General features: G+C 35.4%; 1 protein-coding gene across 1 annotated transcript in view; it reads right to left on the bottom strand.

The window, feature by feature from the left end:
• GALNT13 (polypeptide N-acetylgalactosaminyltransferase 13) overlaps positions 1–27617 on the bottom strand; it is a 506269-nt gene that overhangs the window by 425423 nt on the left and 53229 nt on the right. Inside the window, exon 2 of the mRNA XM_014534061.1 lies at positions 20763–20833. The gene's annotated coding sequence lies outside the window, so the exon portion shown is untranslated. The remainder of the gene's footprint in view (positions 1–20762; positions 20834–27617) is intronic.

Genomic DNA, 27617 nt, shown 5'->3' with positions numbered 1-27617 from the left:
GTGGTAAACAACCTGCTTCCCTATTTATAATGGTCTGGCCCTCTAGCAACTTCAGCGTGAAATTATAGCTAATTTGCCTACAAACATCAGGTGGTCATAATAATTTGGCCACTCAGTGTAGATGCCAACACTGTGCTAGATACTAAAGATAAAACACATAAACATTCAGAGTACCTGCCTTCTGCATTAGGATCCAGTTGGGGGATAAACAAGAGCATTGGAGAAGGGATAAGAAAGGAGGTAAGTGCAGTTAGGAGTGATTTTAGATGTAGAACTTTTATTAACACATAGTTATATGTCATTATTAATGTTGAGAAAATACAGCAACAAACAAAATTATCAGTCATAGAAAGATTGAAAGAAGAAAGAAACTTCACAGAGAATGTTTATAAGGCAGATGCCATTTATCAACACAATTTGTTACAGATAGGTCTTTTTAGTCACACTTGGATATAGGAACACCTATTCTATGAACATGCTATGAATGTCAAAACCTGAAATGCATGTTAATGAGACTTTACAAGCAAAAAATTATCATTAAAACATAACAAAATTAAGTCTTCATAAAGAAAGCTTGTAAAAAGCAATATATGACCCTCAAAAATAAAATTTTCCTACATGCAATCTAAAAATTGTTCATTATTTATTTGTTTTAGGTATTTAATGGTTGCCTAGTATTCCTCTAATAATATAACATACCAGTGGCTTAAACTTGTCTATTATTTGTTACCAAGAGGGGAAAATAGAAATCCGAAATGTTCAACTGGATATAAAACCTAGAGATTTAAAACAGTTCCCAATAGACATCTACCAGCAAGCTGGCCATCTTCTGCCATAAATCACATGGTTAAAAAGAAAACAAATGTTTCCACTGAGACATCTAACCATTAAGAAAATCTTAACCTCAGCTTCTTAGCTGGCCTTAAGGCTTCTGAATTCTTTATGACAAAAGATGTAAAGAATGAATTACAAGTGTTACTTTTTTGAAATGTGTAGAATTATATGGCTATTTCTTTTCTAGATTTTCTTTCCAAAACAGGAGTGGTTATGTTCAGAAAATAATGAAGAATAATATTAAGTTATCTTGTGAAATTATATCAGAGTTACTCTGCTCCAGCTGGTAATTAGTGGGAGATGAAAAGAATGTGAAGGGGAGTTGAACAAAAGCCCAGAACTCTAAGGTACAAAAGGATCCCAGCAGTATAAAGGAGAAGGTGCAGAAGGGACGTAGCCACAGAAAATTCAAGACGTAAAATGAATTAGAGCTCCTTTCTGAAATTTTATCACAAAATTGCACAGATATAAATCTAATATTGTTTGCATGCTTATTTTAATGTAGCGATGTTTTGCCATATTTGATACATGTGAGAAACACACATTTCTTAAAACTAATTTTAAAAACATTAGCAAGTGAAATATTCAAATTCCTCTACTTCAAAAAAATTTTCTTAATTTAAAAACATCTTATTAAAGCTACTATATATTTACTTAGTAGTTTGATTTGCAGCTTCAGTTGTTGTTTTTTTCCCACCACAACCTTCCTGGTGAAGTTATTAATTATAAATTAAGTGCCTTAAAAGATAGGCAATTAGAGGGAAGATATAAATAAAGAATTAAAAATCAGAATGTTGAATAATTAGTCCCCAATTAATTAACAGTTATGTAAAATTACTAGAGGCCTGGTGCATGAAATTCGTGCACAGGGTGTGTGTGTGTGTGTGTGTGTGTGTGTGTGTGTGTGTATGTGTGTGTGTCCCACAGCCCACCCTGCACCCTCTCCAATCTGGGATCCCTCTCACAATCCAGGACTGCTGGCTCCCAACCGCTCGCCTGCCTGCCTGCCTGATTGCCCCAAACCACTCCCCTACCAGCCTGGTCGCCCCAACTGCCCTCCCTTGCCAGCCTGGTCACCCCCAACTGCCCTCCCCTGCAGGCCTAGTCGCCCCCAACTGCCCTACCCTGCAGGCCTGGTCGCCCCAAACTGCCCTCCCCTGCCAACCTGATTGCCCCCAACTGCCCTCCCCTGCTGGCCCAATTGCCACTGTGGAAAGCAGTATGAAGTTACCTCAAAATTTAAAAAATAGATCTGCCTTATGATCCAGCAATTCCACCTCTGGGAATTTATTCAAAGAAACCCAAAACACTAATTTGAAAGAATCTATGCACCCCTATGTTCACTGCAGTGTTATTTACAATAGCTAATATTTGGAAGTGGCCCAAGTGTCCATTAGTAGATAAGTGGATAAAACAGCTGTGGTACATTTACACCAGTGGTTCCCAAACTTATTTTGCCTACCGCCCCCTTTCCAGAAAAAATATTACTCAGCGCCCCCTGGAAATTAATTTTTTTAAAATTTTAATAGCAATTAAACAGAAAGATATATGTATTAATGTTTCTACCTTTTTCGTAAAATATAGTAAAGAAAGGTGTAAATTAGAAACATTGAAGTTTGAAATTATGAAACTATTTATTGAACTCAGAATAGAAAGGTAATACCAAAAAAGTTAAAACAAATGCACCTGTGGCCATCACCGCCCCCCTGGATCGCTGCAGCGCCCACCAGGGGGCAGTAGCGCCCACTTTGGGAATCACTGATTTACAGGATGGAATAGTACTCTGCCATAAAAAGGAAATGTTTACCCTTTGTGACAGCATGGATAGACCTAGAAAACATTATGCTAAGTGAAATAACCCAGTCAGAGATAGACAAGTACCATAATATGACTTTACTCATATGTGAAATATAATGAACCAAATGGGTCTAATAATCAAAAAAGTCAGTCTCATAGTTAGAGAGCAGGCAGACATCTCTGGTGGGGGGTGTTGAGGAGCTATGGAGGGAATGAGCAAAAAAGGAAAAAAGAGAGAAAGAACTCATGAACACGGACAACAGTATGGTGATTGCAGGGGCAAGGGAGGTGGGTGGAGGAAGGTATGGGGAATAAATGGTGATGGGGGAAAAATAAAGAGAAAAAAATGGCAAAATAAATAAATTAAGTTAAATAAATATGCTTTTGGAACTACTTTCTTAAAAATAAGCATGTACTTTCAAATACTAATTTTGCCTACTGCAAAATTCTCTTTTGAAACCCCATTTAGAGAAAAGTCTGTGCATGGCAATGTTACATTAACATCATTAATTAAAAATAGTTCAAAATAGATACATAGCTTATAGTATATTATGCAGCTGTTAGAAACATGAAATTTTTTAATAGCATAAGAAAAGCTTATATAATAATATGAAATTGAACAAATCAAGATATTAACTTTCACTATGGTAACAACTATATTTTTTTATATTACCCATAAAAAAAGTACTGAAAATATTAGTGGAAATGTGTGAATTTAATTTTGCATTCCTCTTACTATTTTGGTTAATTTCTAAATTATTCAGAAATATTATACATTATCTGAATGATGATAAAATATGATTTATTTTAGAGTAGATAAGAAAACCACCAAAAATAATGATAAACAATAAAATTCTGAGTTATGTGATATTTGTTCATATGCATATGTGAATATATGGGCACACACACAGTTATAATGAAATATAACAAATACAGAGTAACAGATCAAAGGTCTGTAAAAAGTTATTCACAAAACAGAGTAAATAAGAAAGAAAACAAGCGTAGAAACTTATTAAAATAAAGCCTAATTTAAGTGTTCTGTTTCCAAATTTCTCTTTTTTAAAAGTCTCCAATATTATAAAATCTATGTGGCTTTGGAAATAAAAACATTTACCCCATGTGTAAAATTCTACTAAAACTTTCAAAAAAGTGGCTAACTTTCCAAACTTGGAGTCTCACCCAAGATTCAGGAACTATCTTTTTCTGGTAGCATTTGTGGCCTTTCTTCTGAATAAATACCCTCTTAAATCATCAGGACCAGTATTTAAAAGATCACTGAAGTTGGAGAAGACTACTCCTTTCTAATGATTCTCACTTTGCACCCTATATTTCATCAAACCCAACTAACTTTATAGAAAAGAAACAACACAAATTTTAAATCCCAGTTATCTAAGGACATTTTATCATATTGAAGACATACCTATTTGAACCCCCAAATATTCTTCTTTCCTATATAATTTAGATTAAAAGGTCATGCTAATTAAAATACCTGAAAACTACAGTGCTTGTTGCCATGGAAAAATATGGTCTCCTATCAATAGTATACTATAATTTGAAAACAATCATTGCTGAGATAATAACAAAAATGTTTAGATTCAATCATTGAGTTAACATGAGCAAAAAAGCCGAAGCCGGTTTGGCTCAGTGGATGGAGCGTCAGCCTGTGGACTGAAAGATCCCAACAATCATTGCTGAGATAATAACAAAAATGTTTAGATTCAATCATTGAGTTAACATGAGCAAAAAAACTCCCTGTTAAAAGCAAGCACCTTAGTATTTGGTTTTATTCAAAAACATACATATACACAAATGATGTAGTATACAGCTAATATAATCTACCCTATTATCTTTTGTTTTTGTTGTTGTTAATCCTCACCAAAGGATATTTTTTCCATTGATTTTTAGAGAGGGAGGGTGTTTTTTGTTGTTGTTAATCCTCACCAAAGGATATTTTTTCCATTGATTTTTAGAGAGGAAGGGAGGGAGGGAGGGAGGGAGGGAGGGAGGGAGACTCAGGGATTGAGAGAGAAAGAGAGAGAGAAAAACATCAATGTGAGAGAGACACATCGATTGGTTGCCTCCTGCATGCATGACTGGGGTCAATGATCAAACCTGCAACCTAGATACATGCACTTGACCCTTGACTGGGAATTGAACCTGCAACCCTTAGGTATGGGAGCAAATGCTCTAAACACTAAGCAACATAGGCCAGGGCTCCTATTGTCTGTTTTTAAATGTCTAATCTATAAATACTATTTTGAAAGACCTTAATTATCATTTTAATGAAATAAAAATATTATGTCTCTGAGTCACCAAAAGATGTGCATTTATCACTTTGTGCCAGTCATTGCCAATTTAATCAATTTCTAGAAAGTCTTTCAGTTTATTCAACAGAAATTAGCTATGGGGAATGTGGTAGGGGGATGAAGGACTTGGGCGGGGAGGCATGGAAAGAAGCTACTAAGAAGCTATTATTACCCTACTCAAATTTACCTCAATTATTAAATGTCCTTTCTAGAGATGAGATCTTTATAGTTTACATCATAGCAGTGAGAAACCATGAGTTATTACTAGATACTTTTTTCTTATTAGAGTTTATTTTTTAGTCAAGGTTCAAAATCTGAAAACAAACAGCTCATACATTTTTTCAGAGGTTTTATAGTTTCATAGTGAAAATAGCAAAAGTATAAAGCTTCACCATCAATAACATCTGTTTAATCCAAGGAAAAGCTCCACTATTTACGTGGCTGAATGGTTATAATATTTTCTTTTGATTTTTGATAAGCATAGTAAATACATTCTAACCACTGATTGACATCAGAACCAATCCGTAGGTGTGCTCCACTCCAAAATCTCTTATCTATTATTTTCTGTGGAATGAAACAGTGTTCAAACTGAGAAAGAAAATGCTTGTATGATTACTCTCCTGCAAAAAACTATAATCAGTATAAAAATCCTCATATTTCTCACATCCATCCAGCTCCACCCCAGCAGAACAGCAATCAACATTTTATTTTTATTTTTGCTTCACATTTTTGGCAAAGATATGTACAAAGACAGAAATCTGAATTAATGATGCATGGGATTTTTTTCTTTATGCCATTTTTAATTCCTGATTATTTCCACTCCTCTATTTTTATTAAATTATATTTTTCTTTGATCACATTTAAATCATGTTTCCCTTCATGATATTTCTTATATTCCTTTTTATTCATCTCATTTTCTCTCCGTATTCTTCTCTTTTTCCAATTACAAAAATCACCTATCTTGAATTTTTCCTTTAATTTGCAATTGGCTCTGCACAATATATTTGTTAGTTGTTTTTCCATTTGTCAATTATTTTTTCCATTCTTTTCCCAACTTTCCTGTATTCTCATCTCATTCTATAGAGAAAACAACATATTGTTTGGCCATTCCAATATTTGTCCATTTCCATTTACCATTTTACAAAAGTTCCTTTTTTATTATCCAAAGCTTGAGTGCATATTTTAAGTTCTTCCTTCATTTCAACCCAAACCAAAATGATAATTGATAATATTTAAGAACGTTTGTTCTTGTAGTCATTTGCCAGTACTGACACACTGAAAACTTTAAATAATAGCAAAAAAACATCAGAACAATGAACAATTGTACTAAAGAGCAGAAAAATAGAAAGCATTGTGTGTATTTTCATAAAAGTTCAGCAATATATATAGCATGGTTAAGAGTTTTAGAGTTTGATTCAAGTTCCACTTCCACCACCTTTTCATTTAGAAATAATAGAAAGGTTAAATGCTCAGCTAACTCCAGTTGTTTCCATGTTTATAAAATGGTAATAAGAACTATACCTACATATAGGGTCATTTTATTGGCTTCTGTGGGATATACAGGTGGAGCTTCCCAGAAGGCAGGTGAGTGTAGGAATGGAATTTCAGGATATGTAAAGAAGAGGGAGTCAGCAAACGAATGTTAATTAAAGCAACAGGACTGGTGAAATGCCTTTAGTGAGACTGTGTGGAGGAAAAAAGAGGGTACCACAAAGAATCTCATAAAGAACCAATCTGAAAGGCAGGTAAGCCCACAAGTGAGTTGGATAAGGCATATTGAGGTGGGGGAGAAAAACAGGAGAGTGCAGTGTTATAGATCCCAGTAGAAATAATCTTTTTAAAATAAAGGGTGTGATCCATGGTATAAAATTGTGCTAAGAAATCCAAGAAGTTAATTCAATTATAATCTCAGGACTAACTTTAGTGACCTCATAAAGAACATTTTCAGACAAGCAGAAAAAGCAAGCCTCAGTGTGTTGAGGTACGAATGGAGGATGCAGATTGGAGACACAGAATATAGACAATTCTAAGAAACTTCTGGGAGGAGAGATCAGTGCTACTGTGTAGCTGAAAATAGACTTAGAATAAAGGGAGGATTTATGCACAGATCTATTTTTTTGTTTTCTTTTGTTTAGTATTTTTAGGAGAAAGACACTTGGGCATGTTTAATGCCAATGGGAAGAAATCAAGAGGGAGAAGGCTGAAGATATAGAAGAGAAAGAAAATATTCATGTGAGTTAGGACTCTCAGAAAGGAAAAATGAGTGGTAAGGAAAAATGAGTAGTGGTAAATTAGTAGTAACCTCCTCTGTTCCTATCTTGCAGATGCTAATTTCTCTGTGTGTTATCTGTTAAGAAGGAAGAAAGGAAAATAAAAAGGAAGAAAGGTTAGAGCATAAGACAGTAGAAAAGTTGTCATACAACATTGGGGAGAATAGAAGATCCCTCTCTAGAAAAATACATACAAGTTGTACCCTTACAGTAGATGACTCCAGGGAGGCTGCCATCCCAAATTCTCACCCTGTTTGCTTGGTGTCTATCCATGCCTCTGATGCCCGCCCAGAAGGACCTAGGCATGTGTCCCTCCCTATTTCTTTTTACCAAGAAGAAGGTTAACTCCAGATAGGCATTTTATTCTGCACTTTACAACAAAGTATGTCCATTTAAAACTCAGAGTATTTTAAGCGTGACTGAATCAAACATAATATTATATAATTAAAATCTCAACGAACTCATAGTTAAATGGTTTGAATGTGCTAAAAATGATTTGTAACATCCTCCTCTCCTAAAAATATTAATAATGATGCATCTTGCCAAACCTTTGCACTTATACCTGTAGACACAACAAAGAAGGAAAATACAGTGAAGGAAGTAGAAACCCAAAGAACTTGGCTCTAAGCTAGCTGCATGTTACTAGTAAAAACGAAAACAAAAAACTGTTTGGGGTCATGACTAACATGGATAAATGCTCAAGTGACACTTTTTTTCTCTCTCTCTCCCTCCTCACTCCTTCTTTCTGTTGGACCCTGCTGTTTCTAAGATACCTTCTAGCTTGACTCTCTGCTGCACAACTGGGTGTCTGACACTGACTGAGGTTGCCTGGCAACATGACCTAGAGAGCGCTCACCAGCATGTGTGGAGGCCCTATTTTTTGGTTCACAGGTGGGAGATTTGGGCAGAATGTCATGAGATTTCCACATTGCAATTGTTTCATGTCAGTGAGTGTGTGAGGAAGTTTATTACTTGCAATATTATTGTTATAGGTCATTGCACTATTGTTTAGATGCTTTTTTGTCTAATTATGAATACCTTCAGAAATTTTTAAAAGATTGGAATTGCCATTCAAAATACCTCATACCTTTTTAGAGGCTCATTAATATAAAGCCAAAGTAAAAACATATTGAAAACCAAAAGGTATTGATGGGGAAGAGATGCAGGTGGAATTTCTCAGGGTTTGGAAGTGTTCTATATGTTGATTTGGGTAATAGTAACACAAGTATATAACTACGTAAGTATCCATCAATCTGTATACTTAATATTAGTACACCTTTCACAATGTTGATTTGGGTAATAGTAACACAAGTATATAACTATGTAAGTATCCATCAATCTGTATACTTACTAATAGTACACCTTTAACATATATATGGCATACTTCAAGAGTTTCAAAGGTGGTAACAAGATGAGTAAATGTGTCTATACTAATAAAAGGATAATATTCCAATTAGACCAATAGACCAAATGTCCTTCTGGACAAAGCCACAGCAGCTGCGAGGGCCGAGGAGGGCAGGCAGCCGTGGCAGCTGGCAGTGGCAGCAGCAGCAGGGTGATGGGGGCAGCGCCTTCTCTTGATCAGCCCAGTTGCCTCTAGCAGAGGTAGGCCAGAGGCAGCAGCAGCAGTGGGGTGATGGGGGCGGCGCCTTCCCCTGATCAGCCCAGTTGCCTCCCGTAGAGGGAGGCCAGACTGCGACTTAGGCCCGCTCTCCCCAGGGATATCCATCAGTAGGATAGCCATCAGTAGGATATCCCCTGAGGGCTCCCAGACTGTGAGAGGGGGCAGGCCGGGCTGAGGGAACACCCCCAGCAAGTGCACGCATTTTCATGCACCGGGCCTCTAGTATACACATAAAGAAACAGAGGGTAGATGTCAAACTACAGTGGGAAGGCCGGGGAAGGTTAGGGGGGGAGGGTAAGAGATCAACCGAAGGACTTGTATGCATGCATCTAAGCATAACCAATGGACACAAGACGCTGGGGGGTAGGGGAAGCTGGGGGAAGGTGGGGGAAGGTCAAGGGGGAAAAAAAGGAGACATATGTACTACTCTTTGTAATACTTTAAGCAATAAAACAAATTTTTTTAAAAAAAGAATGTAAGCTAGATGTCAAATTGGGGACAAAATTAATCTCTAGGCTTTTATCACAGAGCAGAGTATCTTCTTTCAGACTGAGCACCGCTGTTGCATCTAATTAGTTTAACAACAGGAACTATCTTGCCATATGTCAACGATGCTTTTACTATCAACGTGCTATTTACAGAGAAGGAGCCTTAACTGTCAACTCAAACGGGCAGACTAAAGAGAGCAGGCAGCACTAACAGTCACACCCTGCAAATGATTTGCTGTTGCAGCCTCGCTGGATCACAAGCGTAATACCTGGAAGATCATATCTGGAAATTTACCTCAAGGAGACGCTTCACACACGAAGTCGGAGACATGCCTGCTGACCTGGCCTCTGTGGAGTGCACTAAATAACCCCCTCCTTGCCATAATTTCCTGTGGCAGGTGAATAGGTTGACAAAATCTAACCTAAACTTTAAAACAGGGATCCTTAAAAGCTTGATTTCATTTCATTCTATTTGTAAAACGTCATCATACAATCTCCATACCAGAGACCAAGGGCATTTACTTGTACTTTACTTACGGAACCTCTGAGAGCTTAGAATTGAACTTGTCTGGTTTTTTTAAATACTTTTATATTGTTCTTATTTCATTTGATCCTCAACATGGCTTTGATATACACTTCCCATTTTATAAATTCTCAAGATCAGAGAATTTAAATGACTTGTCCAAAGTGACACACTACGTCTAAGCCAGCAATCTTCACAACCAGTTTGAAGCTCGTTTTCTAACATACAATACCATGTTGTTCAATTAATATCTACTGTTTTGTTTCAGAACTAGGAAAACTTCTCAAAAAAGCCAGTTCCTATAAAAATTCAACTCTGATTTTCATAAATAAGTGTCACCTTGTTTGCTGGTGTTTAGGATCAGAGGAGACGATATGCACAAGAGAATCTGTCTAAGGCAAATAAAAATGCACAGCATTGTGTTGCTTTAAAGCTATCAAATAGGTGGCAAAGGTTAACTTGTCCACCTAATTGATTTGTCAGCTGACAAAACAGGTCCAGAGGGTTATAATGACTTTCACAAGTTTCATACCTTCTAATGGCAGAATTCAAATGGAACTCATTCTATCTACTCCTTGCTTTGACATTATATAAGTGCTACTATATAAGCCTGGTTATTGAGCAATATTTCAGTAGAGTTGAAAATATTAAAATAATATAAAGAGCAGAAATTGAGATTCAATTCCATCTAAAAGATAAAGCTTTACCCAAGAAAAACAAGGTAAATTGCCTTTTTAGACTATCAATCAGTATTAGGCATGAATAGACTCTGTCCCCTCAAATAACTGAATTTTTGTTAACATAAGGGGGGTAAAATAAAAGAAAAACCTACTGAACCTTTCCTCTGGGATAGACCTTTTGCATATATTATAATATTCAACCCTCACCGAAATGCTTCAAGATAGCTATTACTATGCCCTTTCACAGCTGAGAAAGTAGACACAGTTAGCATAAGACCTTGCTCAAGGTCACAACACTAGTAATTTGCAGAGCTGAGATCAGAACCCAGCTCTGTTTAATAGAACCTATTTTAACTCGCAACATCTTGCCTCAGGGATGAAATTACTTCATCCTCATCCTCACAAGGAACATATTCAAAGCAGTTGTGTATACTGCCAGAATACTACATGTAACAGCTTTCTTTGCAACAAAAAGTAATAGTTAGGTAGAAAATATTGGGTGAGGTTTCCAGGGAATCTCTTTGAGGGTAATAAATTAGCTGGTAGCATGCCCCTTTGTCATTGTATTTTTTTCTTCATTTTTGTTGCATAGAACCAAATATGATGGCTAGGCTCCAGTAGTCACTTAAGCCAGTGGGAAAACCTTGAGGATGAAATCTTATGGCTAAGACAGTGGAAAAACTACATGAGGTGACTAGATTCTCTAATAACCAAGGTACTATAATTCCATTGAGTTGCAATTCCTCACAAAACTATAATAGCAACAACTCATATTTGTGTAAAGAGGTTATTAAAAAAAGCTCTGGTAAACGCATACTAGGTCATTTAAGAAGAAAAAAGAATTCATCTTGCTTTCGAAAACCAACTGTAGTTAAAATATATATGAAAAAAATTGTAGTTTTTCTTCCATTTAGACAGTAGAAAACCATAATAGAATATTGCTCTTATCCTAACCATGAGAAAAAGGACAGATAATCTGCAAAATAACTTTTGTTGAGCCCATCAGAGAGCTGGGGTTGCAAGGCCAAGAGATTAATTAACTAAACTTCAAAGGGTAACAGCCACCCTGAGGAGAGACAGGACATAAATCACTTATTTCACTTTTGCCAGAACATGAGAAAAATAGGTAAACATTATAAAAGTGGGTAAGAAGAAAACAGGTAAAATTTTAAAAAAAAGAAAGAAACAAAACTTCAAGGCCAGAATGGGCTAACAATACTATAGACACCCTGGGATCCACTCATTCATAAGCTCTTTTTTTCCATCTACTGGCCACTCAGAAGAAAGACTGAAGTCAGGACAGAACACCAAAGAGAGCACTTCAGTGTGCAAAGGCATAACATTCTTTCTGATTCCCCAGACTCTCTCTAACACAAAGGAAAATTTTGTCTTTTGGGACCAAAAAAAAACTCACCCAGTGCCCTGGAAAAGATCCATAATTTCTGTGAAAGAGGTAGAAGCAAACGTTTTCTGGCCCTGCTGGAGGGGCAGGTAACTCTCTTGGGCCCAGAATTTGACACTAATACAAAGCAGACATCTGCTATCACTAGGGGAAGAACAGGACACTCCCACCAAAGAACCCTATGGAGTCAAGGAGGCATTTTGGCTGGGGGCCATGGAATGGGTAGGAATGGTTAAAGAGCCACACACCTAAAGCCCAGGCGCACAGCACAGTGTAAGATGAAGACTGGAGCCAAGGAACCTAGAGTCCTCCTAGCCCAACAGGAACACTGCACCAAATAATAAGCAACAGCCCTCTGCCACTGGGGGAAATGCAACAGTGTGACCAGAAGCTTCCTCTGTTGTTCAAGCTTGTGGGAAATGCTGAACGGGGAGGGTAGAGAATAAACACAGAAAATCCCCTGACATTCCAGGTCCCACACTAAACACAAGGAAGTAACATCTCTGCCACTGGAATTTAAAATCTGAAAAAAAAATCTATTTAAATAATCAGATTGACAAAGTAAAAAAGAAAAATTATTGTATAATCTCAGCAGACACAGAAGAAGCTCCTGATAAATCCCAGCAAAGTCAGGAATAAAAATAAATTTCTAAATCTATTATATGTTATTGCCAAAAACAATTACAGTGCAATCATTCTTAATCGGAAAATGGTAAAAGTATTCTCTTCGATTTAAAAATAAGAATTTTCACTTTCCCCACTTCATTCAACATTGTGCTGGAATTCTAGCCAATGGAATAAGACAAGAAAAAGAAATAAAAGTATAAAGTTTGAGAAGTACTAAATAAAATTATCTTTGATCATAGACAACATCATTTGTTATGTAAAACATCCAAAAGAATCTACTAAGACAATATTGGAATTAATGATTTTACAATCTGCTTTATGCAAGGTCAATATAAAAAATTACCTTTAAACTGCATAAAACTTGTAGGAACAAATCAATCACAATGTACAAGACCTCTATGCAGAAAAACATAAAATATGATTGAGAGAAATTAAAAACAACTAAATATATGAAATATACATGATGTTGACCTATAAATAAAGAGTCAATATTGTAATTATGCAATACTTTACTTAACAATAAATTGAATTCAATCTCAACTGAAATCACAACTTTTTTGTCAAACCTGACAAAGTAATTCTAAAATTCATATGAAATAAGGCAAAGTCAAAATGCCTTAAATAAAAACAAGGTGGCAGAACTTGTTTTAATAGATATCATGAATAATAAAAAAGTAACCATAATTAAAATGTGTTACAAGTAGTAAGAATAGACTAATAGATGAATTAAAAAGAATAATTGGCCCCCAAAATGCAGACAAATATTGACATTTGATTTAATATAAAGATGGCATTTAAGAACAGTAGGTGCAGAAAGTTTTCAGTACGAATCTGTAACAACTGGATATCCATTAGCAAGGAAAATAGAACTTGAATTCTACCTCAAACTATTCACATAAATCAATTGTAAGTGGAATTACCTAAACGTAAAGTGGCAGAAAAATAATTAAAATTAAAATTAGAAACTCTTCCTCATCAGAAACTCCATTAAGAAACCGAAGAAGCAAGTCACAGGGGGTAAAAGGTATTTGCAAGATTTAATTGAAAGGGGTTCTTAATCCAAATATAAATAATATCTGCATATTAACAATTTAAAAATCAACACAATAGAGAAATAGGCAAGACAAACAGGAAACTTACAGACAATAATATTGATATGGCAATTAAATCACATTAATTCATGAGCAAAATGTAAACTATACTTTCATGAGAATGACTAAAATTAAAAGGACTGATTATTCCAAGTACTGATAAAGATGAAACAATGGGAACTCTCATACACTACTAATTGGAGTTGATATAACTACTTTGGAAAACTGGCATTATCTACTAAAATTGAAGAGTTACATAGAATACAACTGAGCAATTTCATTGTTAAATATATATCTAATAGAAATGTATGTACATGAGCAGCAAGAAACATTTAAAAGAATGTTTGTAGCAGCATTAGTTATAAGTGCCCAAAATCAGAAACAGCCTAAGTGTCCTTCAACAATATCTACACTAATAAAAGAGAAGCATGCAAATTAGTGTTACTCTGCTACACCCCCAAGAAGAGAACCCAAGCCTCGCTGTGGCTGGAGGGGAGAAGCCAAGCCTCGCTGCAGCCGCAGCGGAGAAGCAAAGCCTCACTGCAGCCGGAGGAGAGAAGCCTAGCCTCAAGGCTTGGCTTCTCCGCTGTGGCCGGACCAAAGGCCTGGGTCCCCGGTGCCAGAGGAAAACCGGTGCCAGCAGCCAGGGGAAGGAAGGCCTATAGCACGAATCTTCATGCAATGGGTTTCTAGTAATGAATAAAACTCTGTAGTATCCTATATAATAAAAGGATAATATGCAAGTCAACCAACTGGCGTAATGACCGGTCGCTATGACACGCACTAACCACCTGGGGACAGATGCTCAACACAGGAGCTGTCCCCAGCATGCCAACCTCTCGGTCCCTTCCCCCAGCCGGTGAACAGGGAACCAGGGGTGGATGGTGGCAGGGAGAGGGGCTGGCTGCTGGCATCCAGGAAAGATGGCCCTGATTGCAGGCCAGGGCTAGGGATGTTGTGCGCTGAGACTCTAGTTTTATATAATGGAATACTACATAGAAATTAAAACTAATCAACTGAACAAACACATTAATGAAACTTAGAAATATATGTTCAGGGGAGAAAACCAGACCCAAAGGAAAGCACATTATATGATTATTATGTACATAAGTTCAAAAATAAAGCTAAAACAAATTTTGTATTTAGGGATGCATGATAAAATGCTACAACTAATAAAAAGCAAGGAAGTGCTTACTAGAAAAGTCACAAAAGTGTTATCTGTCAGGGAACTGCAGATATTTGGGAGGCAGAAAGAGCAGGTTTTCTGGAATGCAGCATGTGTTCTATTCCTTAATTTCTTTGCCTGTAAAAATCATTGTTTTGTCCCTTGAATACATAAAAATTCACAACAAAAAGGCTTAAAATGGCAAAAATTCTGTAATTAAACATTATGACAGATGAGATAAAGTACAATGAACATAACTAACATCAATTGAGAATTTACTGTGTTTCAGAAGCCACTTTAAGTGCTTTATCTCATTTAACCTTTACAATGTTCAGGAAACATAGTACTACTATTATAATATTTCAACACATTTCAAAGGTAAGAGACTGAGGCACAGAGAGCTTACATAATTGACACAAAGTCACGCAGCTAAAAGGCCTCATTTGGGATCTGGACCACGCCTTAGCATAGTTCTGAAGCCCATGCTGTTGAGCTGCACATTATGCTGCTTTCTCCAATGCAGAACAAGACAAATACTCTTTATGCTGGGTGCTGATTTTCTCCCCTTGTCAACGTTATTGTTTAGCGTGATAGGTAAACTAAGTCTAAAATAATTGGTCTTTCATGGACCCAAGATATTAAATCTTTAATTTAGCACTCTAAACTTCTTTCATGTTAAGCTCTCCTAGGGAAAGAAGACAAATCATATTAAGGTGACATATTTACTAGTCTAATTTACAATTGAGCAATATCATAAATTACTCTGCTCCTGTTGCCAAGCATTGAAGTGAAGGTATACAAGCCATTCATCACTAATCATACGGGATATTTCTTCCTAAAGGTCAAATTTTTCTCCCCACCCAAAGACGTAACTTAAAGATGGGATGAACTCTGGGTGGGGGGGACCTGATCTTACCAATGATCTCTTGGTAAGGTCATTTTCTGGTTCAATCAAGCTGGAAATTCGTTGTGGTTTTTTTTTAGAAAAATGGTATATAGTGGTTAACTGCAGCAATATGGAGCTTGGCTGACTGGACTTAAGTATCAGCCCTACCATTTCTTATTTAGTGGGGGGAAATATAATGCTGTGATAGAATTAGATTTGTGTTTTAGACCTATCATATTGACTGTGAAGTGAATGGCTGCCTCAGTTTCCTCTTGTGCAAATGTAGATAATGTTAGCATCTACCTCTCAGAATTGTTTGGAAGTTACATTAAATAATAAATATAAATAATTTAAAGTAGAACCTAGTACATAGTAAATGCCACTCAAGTGTTATTATTATTATTCCTAGACCCTATTTTTTTCAAAATCTCACCTGCATCTATTGCTTCCTCTCCATTCCCACTGCTATGACCTCATGTCTTACCTCATCCATTCATTCCTATGTTACTCTTTTTTCCTAAAATTGTTTTTCTTGTCTACAAGTCTTCCAGCTGGAATCCATCGTGAAGACAACCCCTGTCTAGTAGTCAAAGAAGAAACTTTTTGTTCACACAATTGGCCTTTGCAAAATACTTTGTGTTTTTTTTAATTGCCTACCAATTAAATTTAAATTCAAATTTCATATTCTGATTATCAGTATTTTATATAACCTAGCTCCAGTCTTATTTTCCAGTCTTACCTGGTTTTAGCCCAACATAAGAAACTCATTTTGTTGCCAAGCTAAATAATTCTAACCATGGATAGGGACCCCTTAACGTAAAGTCTGGCTCTTTACCTCTGAACTTGGGGATGCCATTTCCTTGACTTCTCTGTTCCACCTGCATCAATATCTAGTGCAAATGCAACCTCCATGATGAAATCTTGAACCAATGGGGTTGAGAATTACATATCCTTTCTTAAATCTCCTCTAATGCTTTATTTTTCACCTATATTATACCTTTTCAAATTATTTGTAACAGCTTTATTAATTTGACTACTTTAGACTACTCTCCTAATACCATAATCTAATAACAAATCATTCACTTTATTTATGCCTGGGCATATTTTATTTCCTCAAATTGAAGATAGAATTTTCTTGAAAGTCATTTTTCTCTTTCCCTTCCACTTGCTCTAGTACTTACTAGCAAGGTGCCTCTCTTATTATAGGAGCATGCGGTAAATATTTATTGAATTAAATGAAATAGAATTACTAAATGTAACCACTAGCTTTGTCTTTCAGAGACCAAATCTTGAAATGGAAAGCAAAAGCATTCTGTAAGTCTTTTAGTTTTTTAAAATAAAGAGTAGTGTGAGAATGCAAAAGACTTGACCCCTTCACTTTTAGAGCAATAATATTTTACAGTGTGAAAATATCCCTCAAGTAAAATGTTGCTGATGGTTTGTTCTAAGCAGTGGTGTGTAAAGGGACTGGGATCAGTGGATGACTGAACTGGAAGAAAATGAAGATCACCAAAGACTTGAAAAGAAAAGTAGCAGTGTGGCCAAAGTGTTGTCAGGATGTCCCTGAAAGCTGATACACCTGAGGATGGCAAATAGGGACGAGAAGGAATCCGTCAAGGTGAACTCTACATTTCAAACTTCTCTGTGTTCCTGAAGTGGCTGAAGGACTGCAAGAAAAGGGCATGGTCAGTCACTTCAAATTCTGAAAAGTAAGAGTAATAAAAACATAAGATATGGTCCCAAACCATGGGGAAGGAGCTTTTTTATTTTTTAAATTTTCTTTACTCAAACAGCATTTTTTAAGGTAATTAGTTCAGGATTGCTGGGTGGTCCTATCAACACATAATATAAGGCAATCATCGTATGTTTCGGTTGAAAACAAATCATACTCTATTTATTTATTAAATAATTCATATGTCTGACCTGAGGTTTAGGAGCAGTGTTTTATGCAAATAAAAGAAAGTCAGATCAGCCACAAAATTTTAATATTTAACAGCCAGGTTAAGAGGATAAGAAAAGAAGGGTTAGTCCTGGTTGGTGTGGCTCAGTTGGTTGACCATTGTCCCATGCACCAAAATGTCACAGGCTCTATCCCAGGAGGCACTTGCAGGAGGCGGCCGATCAGTGTTTCGCTCCCACATGGATGTTTATCTCTCCCTCTCCTTTCCTCTCTTTCTAGAAAGTCAATAAAAAAAATTTTTTAATTTAATAAAAAAGAAAAGAAGCTTTAGAATTAGATTGATCTCAAGCTTCATTTCCATGAATGATAGATTTAAACTTTCTGTCTTACATTTTTCTCCTATGAAAAATGAAGATAATAATATAGCTACTTCATGGTATTATTGCTTAGATGAAATGAGATTTTGAATGTAACGTATATGCTACATTTCCACCAGAATTAAATGATTAATAAATATAAAATTATTTAAAAATGCTTAATAAAATTATTTTCTTCTCCACATTCCTCAATTTCCATAAATTGTTTCATAAAACATTGGGTGAGATTATTCCCCCAAATTATTTGACAATCATTTCATTATTTTCTTTACTTCATATTTATGTTTCCCCTGTCTTCTTCTTCTTAAAAACACAAAACAAAAAACATTTTGGATTCCCTAAGCACTTAACAACTGTCCCTGTTTTTTCCAAAAAGCATATAAACACTTTCAACCTAGAAATATAGTCAACACTCAATAAGATAAATATGTATGCTAATTTTATACACTGTTTACAAGGTGGGGCAAAGTGAGTACTCAAAACACAGTTTATTCTTGTCTTATTATTTATTAATCATTGCATTATTTTCCATACAAACATCTGTAAACTTACTGTTGCCCCACCCTATATATACCTGATGTTTGACAAAATGGTATATTTCATTACTAATGGTTGAAAGAAGTAAAGATGTCCACTAAAAAGCACCTTGCTCTGTTTATAAAGAAGACTGAAGTTTACTTTCTATTTGAGCATGTCAATCAGCAGTGGTCACTGAATACCTTTGCTGTGTACTTTATATGACATAATTCTGAGGCTATGATGTGTATTAACAAACATACTTGAATTAATATAACTAAAAATATCAATTCCAACTTAATAGCCACTAACATTTATTGAGCATTTAACTATATACCTGGAACTGTGCTATATTTTACATGCATTATCTCACTTGCCACAAATGAGGTAGTTCCCAATCTTATATCCATTAAAACAAAATTAAGTAATGTATTCAAAGTCACACAGCTGGTAAGTAATAAATTCAGGATTTAAAGCCAGGTGGTCTGATCCCAGAAATCTTAATCCACTATACCAGTGGTTCTCAACCTTGGCTGCACATTAGAATCACCTGGGAATCTTTTTAAAATCCTGATTTCTGGGCCTCATCCTCCGGAAATTCTGTTTCTTTGTTATGGGGTGGGGCCACAACATTAGTAACAAAGAAACAGAATTTCCGGAGGATGAGGCCCAGAAATCAGGATTTTAAAAAGATTCCCAGGTGATTCTAATGTGCAGCCAAGGTTGAGAACCACTGCACTATACTATGCTGCCTTTTTTTAAAGTAGTTGCATTTGGAGACAATGATTAAGCATCAATGCTGCCATCATTGATTCTACCTTTATTGAGAATTATATTTTAAAATTCTCCTACAGATCATCCCACTTCATCAAACAAGGAATTTGAGCAAATGGAGGCCAGGAATCTATGATTATATGGTCCCTTTCAGTTCTAAAATAATAAAATGGTAGCATTTAATTGTGTACTTGTATTTACTGAATGAAAGAAGACTCTTGAAGAACTTCAAAACTCTAATTCTAAACAGTTTTTATCCTATATAATAAAAGCCAAATATGCTAAGTATCCGGTCAACCGATTGTCCGTTCAACCAATCAAAGCGTAATATGCTAATGATATGCTAAGTCCGCTTAACCACTCGCTATGACATGCACTGACCACCGGGGGCAGATGCTCCGACTGGTAGGTTGGCTTGCTGCTGGGGTCCAGCCGATTGGGACTGAGCAAGATGAGCCGGACACACCCTGGAGCCCTCCCGTGGCCTCTCCCCGGCTGGCCAACTTCCCGCATCCCTCCCTGGCCCCAATCGTGCATCAATGAGGTCCCTCAGCCTGGCCTGTGCCCCCTCGCAATCCTGGCTGAGGGACCCCCCCCCACCCTGAGTGCATGTATTTCGTGCACTGGGCCTCTAGTAAAAGAATAATTTAGGCAATCTATATACTCTTTCTTTAAGGAAGTTGCATTTCACTTATTTCCTTCTAGTTCAAAGTGGTTCAAGTTAGGATTAGAAAGCATAATTTGAAATGAAAGCAATGACATGATAGACAAACAGGAAAAAAAAACAAAAAAACCTGCAACATTTTCAGGATAATGCTTAAGCAATACAAAAACCCAAAGAACTAATCAGGACATGTTTGCACTCTTAAAAACATCCAGGCTCTTAAATAAAAGTTATTTAACTTTTTCTGCTACCAAAGGCATATTTTTTGAAAAGTCTTATGTCCAATGGCCAGATTCATCACTTTGAATAGATATTGAGCAAGTCATTAAAACTTCTTGAGTATCAGTTTTCTTATTTAAAAAATAGAAATAAAAATAATAAACTTAAAATATTTGGGTAAGGATTAAAGGTGCAAGGTGTAAATTGCCTGATATTGAGCAAATTGGAATACTAGCAAATCCTAATACTCAGCAAATCTTACTACTTAATACTCCTTTTAAAACTTCCTTATTAACGCTGGCTAAAATAACACTAATTTTTTTCTTCACTCTTCTCAATGTACAATTTAGAGGAAAGCAATCTTAAACAATATGTGGAAAACATTATTGTGTGCATTATGTACATAAAACAATAGTAAAATTCAGCTATTAGAAATCTTAAAGTTATTCAACTTAATTCCAACTAGCCAACAGCTCAAGTTTTTATCTTTTATATAGTTTTTCTCAATATTCACAAATATCAAGAACTGTAAATAGAAATGTGTTCTTTTATGACAGTCTGCCAAATTCATTCAGCATGACTGCAATTGAGTGAAAAAATAGAAATACATATTACTTACTGTATGTGGCGCTTGGCAATTTCAAAATGATTTGCAAACATTCATCCTCAAAATACTCCTACAAAATGCATCTGTGAAAAGAAAAGAAAAAAGAGTAAGCAATTTGCCAAGGACACAGAAATACAAATCCAGACCAACACACACTGAGACACTACATACTTAACATACTGAAATAAAATTTTGTGAAATATAGATTATATATCTTACAAAACATAATAGGCTGATGAACAGAAATATTCCCAACTGTTCTAAACATCAGTCAAGGAGGTCACTCTTGGGTAAGAGGCAAGAGTCTGCACACGGATTCAGAATCATATAGAAGAAGCACAATGCCCCCAGGACATGGCAGAACAACTTAAAGCAATTCACAATCATGAGATGTCTATAGCTAAATGTAATTGGAGATTTGATGTGGTTATTAAAATAATTCAAGTTTTTAAAATGCACCTTTGTCTAACGTATTAAGATCTCGGATGGAGAAGTTTGCTTGATTTACCCAGAGAATTGCACCAATTCACTTTGTAATTGCATGTCAATTTTAATTGAGGACCACACACTGAGAAAAAAGTAGGAATGCCACTTGCATGCCTCACAAAAATACACAAACATCCATTTTCTTTTTTTCAGAAAGTCAACGTAATTATGAGGAGAAAGTTATTTAATAAGATTTTATTAATTAATTTGTGTGTTTTTTAAAGGAGGGATGTTGGGATGAGCACATTAATTTCAAAGCTCAATATATTTCACCATTAACAGGATTTTATGTTTGGGGGTATACTGTTTTATAAAAGAACTGTTCAAAAGAAACAAAATAATATACAACCTAATGACATTTAAAATAACCCTTTAAGGTACAATGTGTTTTTTCGGATAGATCAAACACACGATGGACAATACAAATAAAATTCCCCTAAGCAGCAAGCACCTTTAGAGGAACATTAGTTCTCAGCAACCAACAGAATTTCTGCCCAGAGAGATGTGGTTCTTTACAGTACTAAGTAGAAACACCAGTTTATGAATACAGATGGTGTGCTTTCGTGTTCACCAAAACCAGGTGTAATCAGTTCACCAAACAGAATAGACAATGAGCTGGATGTCTAATTTATCTTCCTGGAGTATTAAAAAACACAGGATGGCAAAGGCCTCTACCTGGCATAGGAATGAATGATTTTACTATTGGTTCACGCAGAGCCTCTCAAACAAGAGAAAACTATATATGTAATTAGCAAATTTATATTTAAATATCAAAGATAAATCAAGAGCCCAGCTAGTGTGGCTTAGTTAGTTGAGCATCAGTCCATACACCAAGAGGTCCCTGGTTCAATTCCTGGTCAGGGCACATGGCCGGGTTGTGGGCTCAATCCCAGTAGGGGGCATGCAGGAGACAGCCAATAGATGATTCTCATCGATGTTTCTATTTCTCTTTCCCTCTCCCTTCCTCTCTATAAAATCAATAAAAACATATTTTCAAAAGAAGTAAATCAAGAAATTCATAAGAAACTATGTCTTTTTAAATTTTTATTTTTCTAAGTTTAAAACTTAAAGCTTAATAAAAAAGCAAATTCATATTCATATATAATTTCAATAAACTTATAAAGCAACTATTAGCAGATCTGTATGTTTCTTTACACTTTGGCATATTCATTCGTGTGGGCAAGAGAACTAAAGTTAACACTAATTAGGTGACTTCCCCAATTTGACACAACTGGTAAGAGGTGATCCTAGGGCAGTGATGGCGAACCTATGACACGCGTGTCAGAGGTGACACGCGAACTCATTTTTTTTGGTTGATTTTTCTTTGTTAAATGGCATTTAACTATATAAAATAAATATCAAAAATATAAGTCTTTGTTTTACTATGGTTGCAAATATCAAAAAATTTCTATATGTGACACGGCACCAGAGTTAAGTTGGGGTTTTTAAAAATGCTGACACACCGAGCTCAAAAGGTTCACCATCACTGGCTCAGAATCAGTTTTTCTGACCCAATTACTTCTCACTACAACACCTGTTAGTCCTTCCATTGCATCCAGAGTATAAGTTGCAAAGTGGAGTGTAATAACCAAATCTGGCTTATTGACATGGTTTGTTTATTCCACATCATGGATTCAAAAGTATTTTTTTAAATATTCAAAAGTGGAATATTTTTCATAAGAATCCTCGTTTTTAGCTTTTTGAAAGAGCAAAGATTTTGTTAGGCTGAGCCTCCAGAGAACATAGAAATTGTTGTCTCTCTTGGATGAGACATACTTTCTGCCCTCAGCTATTTCCTACTTTTGCAAGCTGTCTTCTACTCTTCCATTTTCAAACATCAGTGTTTTGTTCCTGATCCCTGCATACCAAATACAATCGGACCTCTTTATTATGAAACTGGAGGAAGGACTATCCTCAATGAGGCTCAAAATGCTTATTTCATTAGTTGAAGCAACTGCTTAAAACTACATTTCACTGGTTTTTATACTCAAGTGTTATTGATTAGTTAGTTACCTTATTTTAATCTAATTACATTTTTTTAAATTTCATGAGTTTGAATGTCCATTTGTCTAAATACACATTTGGTCATTTTTAAAGCTAATGGAGAAATTTACAAACACAATTGATTGGTACAAATCAAAGAAGTCATCTCCAGTAATGATTTTACCATGCATACATCTTTCAGAGACTTCCTGGATTGACAAATATGCCATTTGATAAAAAGTAATAGAGAAAAAAAACCCTTCAATTTAACTAAATAAACTGGATTAACACTGACCACAAAAGGTAAGGCTATTCAATCCACACTTTCTGATTACACCATGGCATGTTTTAAATAACTTGAAATAACAATGTTTTGTAGAATGCTTTAAAAATATGGAGCTAGAGTTCTGGGTAGTATTAACAGCAGAAATGTATTAAACATTTCACAAATTGAGCAAAATATATACAGTCAACAAATCAAAATAAACAAACAAAAACCCCCACACAAATCCTAGATCTTTAGCATAACTTGAAGTTTGAGAATAATAAAAATGTTAAATTACTTGTAAACAGAAAATTAAACAGCAATTTCTAACAGAGATATCTTTCCAGCTCCACTGTGTATTGCAGAGATCTAAGGGGTACAGAAAAATCTATGAGGAGGAGAAAAGAGGAAAACAAATGTTCTAATACCAACACAAAACTTACTCTCAGAAAGTCCACTGATACTATTGAAATACTGAAAAACTATCCTGGCATAACAGACATAGGAAGGAGACATAAAAATATGGAATCCAAGGTGGCAACATTTTCTCTGGCATTTAAAAATGATGGGATATGTCCAAAGGACAAAGGCTGTAAGTTCAAAAGCTCTCAGCAGTGAAATCTTGGACAATTGGGAAATCAAAATAATTAATAACCATAAAGAATTAAAATCCATGACAGGCAATAAAATATAAATAAAAATAAAGTGTATAAGGAATTGAAAATTCTTCTTTTGCATAGCATGCCACTTATAATATAGATGTGCTGATAAGAGTTAGAACATCACCATTAGGCAAACATTATAGTTAACTTGATTCGGTCAAGAAAACACCTGTGAATCAGCACTTGTGGGTGAAAGCATGATCAACAAGATATCTCCATAGTCTTAAAGTGTCTTTCCACAAATCACTTACTAATTACAAAAAGAAAAGTAGAAACATTCAATGGAGAAACTTGGCATAGACCACCTCACTAAATGACCAAAGCCAACATCATCAACAACAGGACAAATATACATGATGTGCTTCAAGTATGCTACTCCTGAGAAGGACATAACATCACTTCCATGGTGTATCTGCCAAAAAATGCATAACCTGAATTAATCATTAGGAAATAGCAAGCAAACCCAAATTGAGGAATGTGAATATTATCTGGCCTGAACCTACTGAGGAAAGTCTGAAAATATGTGGCATGACCTCTTCAAATTCAAAGTCATTAAAAACTGAGGAACTGCTCCAGGTTAAAGGAAGTTTAAAAGACAGGACAAACAAATGCATGTGTGATCCTAGATGCACTTTGAGTTACATAACAATATTTTGTTAATAATGTCTTATTTTCCATAATTATACTCTGGTTATACAGGACAATATCCTTATTCTTAGAAAAAAACACACAAGAGCACTTCAACTCAAGAAGCATGATATCTGTACCTTATTCACTGTTTCATGTACTCACAACTACAGTAATTGCAAACTTTCTGTATGTTTGAAACCATATCCAAATTTAAAATTAATCAAAACAACAATGAGGTATCATCTCATACCTGTCAGAATGGCTATCATCAACAAATCAACAAACGACAAGTGCTGGAGAGGATGCGGAGAAAAGGGAACACTGTGCACTGCTTGGTGGGAATGCAGACTGGTGCAGTCACTATGGAAGACAGTATGGAGTTTCCTCAAAAAGTTAAAAATGGAACTCCCATTTGACCCAGTGATCCCACTTCTAGGAATATATCCCAAGAAACCAGAAACACCAATCAGAAAGGATATATGCATCCCTATGTTCATAGCAGCACAATTTACCATAGCAAAGATCTGGAAACAGCCTAAGTGCCCATCAGCAGATGAATGGATTAGAAAACTGTGGTACATCTACACAATGGAATACTATGCTGCTGTAAAAAAGAAGGAATTCTTACCATTTGCAACAGCATGGATAGAACTGGAGAGCATTATGCTAAGTGAAATAAGCCAGTCAATGAAAGAAAAATACCACATGATCTCACTCATTTATGGATAATAAAGACCATTATAAACTGATGAACAAAAATAGATACAGAGGCAGAGCAGCATCAAACAGACTGTCAAACTACAGCGGGGGAAGGTCCGTGGGGAACAAAAGGAGACACGTATACTGCTCTTTGTAATACTTTAAGCAATAAAACAAAAATTAAAAAAAAAGAATAAAGGTAGAAATAAATAAATGCTTTACTTTCATTGAGATATCTTGGGATCACAGGAAAATTGTCAAACATAAATCAGTGAAGGGTTTTTAAATATAGAAAAAAAAAACATTTAGAATAAATCATAATCATTGCCCAATGTTGTTGGACAACTAGGATAATGAACAAGAAATTCAGAAATATATTTTTTTCTGTATTTTATATATTATATACTTTTATATTTTAATTCCTTCACACCGGATGGCTTTTGTTGTGTTGGCTGTTGTCATTTTTTCATTTGACAACCTAAGGGGAAAAAGGTCAGTGTCACATATTGCACATTTTGAAAATTCCTGTGGCACACCAGCTGAAAGTTGCTGCCTTAAGATAAAATACCCAGAAGGGGAATTACTATATTAAATAGCATGAGGCTATTAAGACATTATAAACTATATTTTATTAGTACAGATGCACACAACTTCATATTTTAACAATCCCACAATCAGGTTCTATTTTACAGTCACTGTAGCCAATAGCATTTGTGACATAAAAAATATTTGCTTATCTATGCCCCAATTTGTTCCTGGCTCTTCATATTGTCATGTCTTAAATTGAGTGTTATGCATTCTTGTATTACACATGTTGAGTTTAATTATCTTTTTCAATATCTTCAAAGAGATTATCCAACAATTTAACATTGGAATAAAAAATTGTTTATATGGAAACAAAACAGCTTTACTAAAGTAATTATTTTTGGAGGAATTAACACAAGTCCTTTTTTTTTTTTTAACAAAGCAACAGCCAAGTATTTTGCAAAACCTAAAGATTAAAAATACCTACAAACAGATGAACATGCATTAGTCTTAAAACTGAGAACATACAAAGGATTGATTATTCCATGATGAGTAATGTAAGTGAAGGCAGGAAACACTATAGATCCCCCTGAATCATCCAAACAGCTATAATAGCTCTCATTTCTAATTTACAGCAACAAGGTGTCAGAATGCCTAGATATTACCATATTTTTGCACTACATATACGATTTACATTCCATTACACTAGATATTACCTTTTTCTTTTTAAGTGCCATTTTAATCAATGGTTCTCATCGATCTTCAACTTCAGCCACTTTTCTTGCTTCCTATATTCACTTGGAATTCTTGTAAATTCCTACAGAGTTAGCAACTTCCCTACTCTATAGCTTCCATGTTTTGTATTCTTAAATTCTGGATATAAATACAAATATCATTCAGTATAAGCACCCAATAAACCCTTCTGGTGTTTGACGTGGTCTGTCCTGGCAGGTTACTGACTCAATGACAAATAACAAGCTATGCCTCCCTGTACACAAAATTACATTTTCTCTACTGGTTGATGAGAACAGTGTGTGAGGCAAAAACTAAACCTTACTAAAGTGAAGATATATGAGCTGTTATTTTAAATTTTATTTTTAAGTTACAGTTTATAGTCAATATTACTTTGTATTAGTTTCAGGTGTACAGCATAGTGAAGATATATGAACTCTTTTGCTTCCCCTCATATTTAAGTCCTGTCATTGTGTCAGAGAACAAAATTAGATTAACTCACAGTGATTTACTTCTCTCAAAGTCATGCTGGTTGTTACCCCCATTTGTTCTGATCTTTGAGATATATGAAAACCAAATGCCTTTTTGATTTATGTCTCTATTTTTATCTAAATCAAAGCAAAATGATTAACATATAACTTCTAAAGTCATCACTAGTCTGCCCTCCTCTCCCATTTTCATTTGGACTTCAAAAACCCTAAGCTCATTTTCTATTGTAAATTTGACTTGATCATAATCTTATGATCATTTCAATTGTGAAAGGTATGACAAATCAGAATCTCCAGAATCCTATATAATAAAAGCCCAGTGACCAAAATGGCAGAACAACTAACGATCAGGGATGTGGCCAGCCTGCAAACCTCCCACAGCCCCTCGCCCCTGCTG

Source organism: Myotis brandtii, unplaced genomic scaffold (assembly GCF_000412655.1).
Source record: "Myotis brandtii unplaced genomic scaffold, ASM41265v1 scaffold125, whole genome shotgun sequence".
Classification (NCBI taxonomy): Eukaryota; Metazoa; Chordata; class Mammalia; order Chiroptera; family Vespertilionidae; genus Myotis; species Myotis brandtii.
This window is presented reverse-complemented; position numbering and strand designations above follow the sequence as displayed.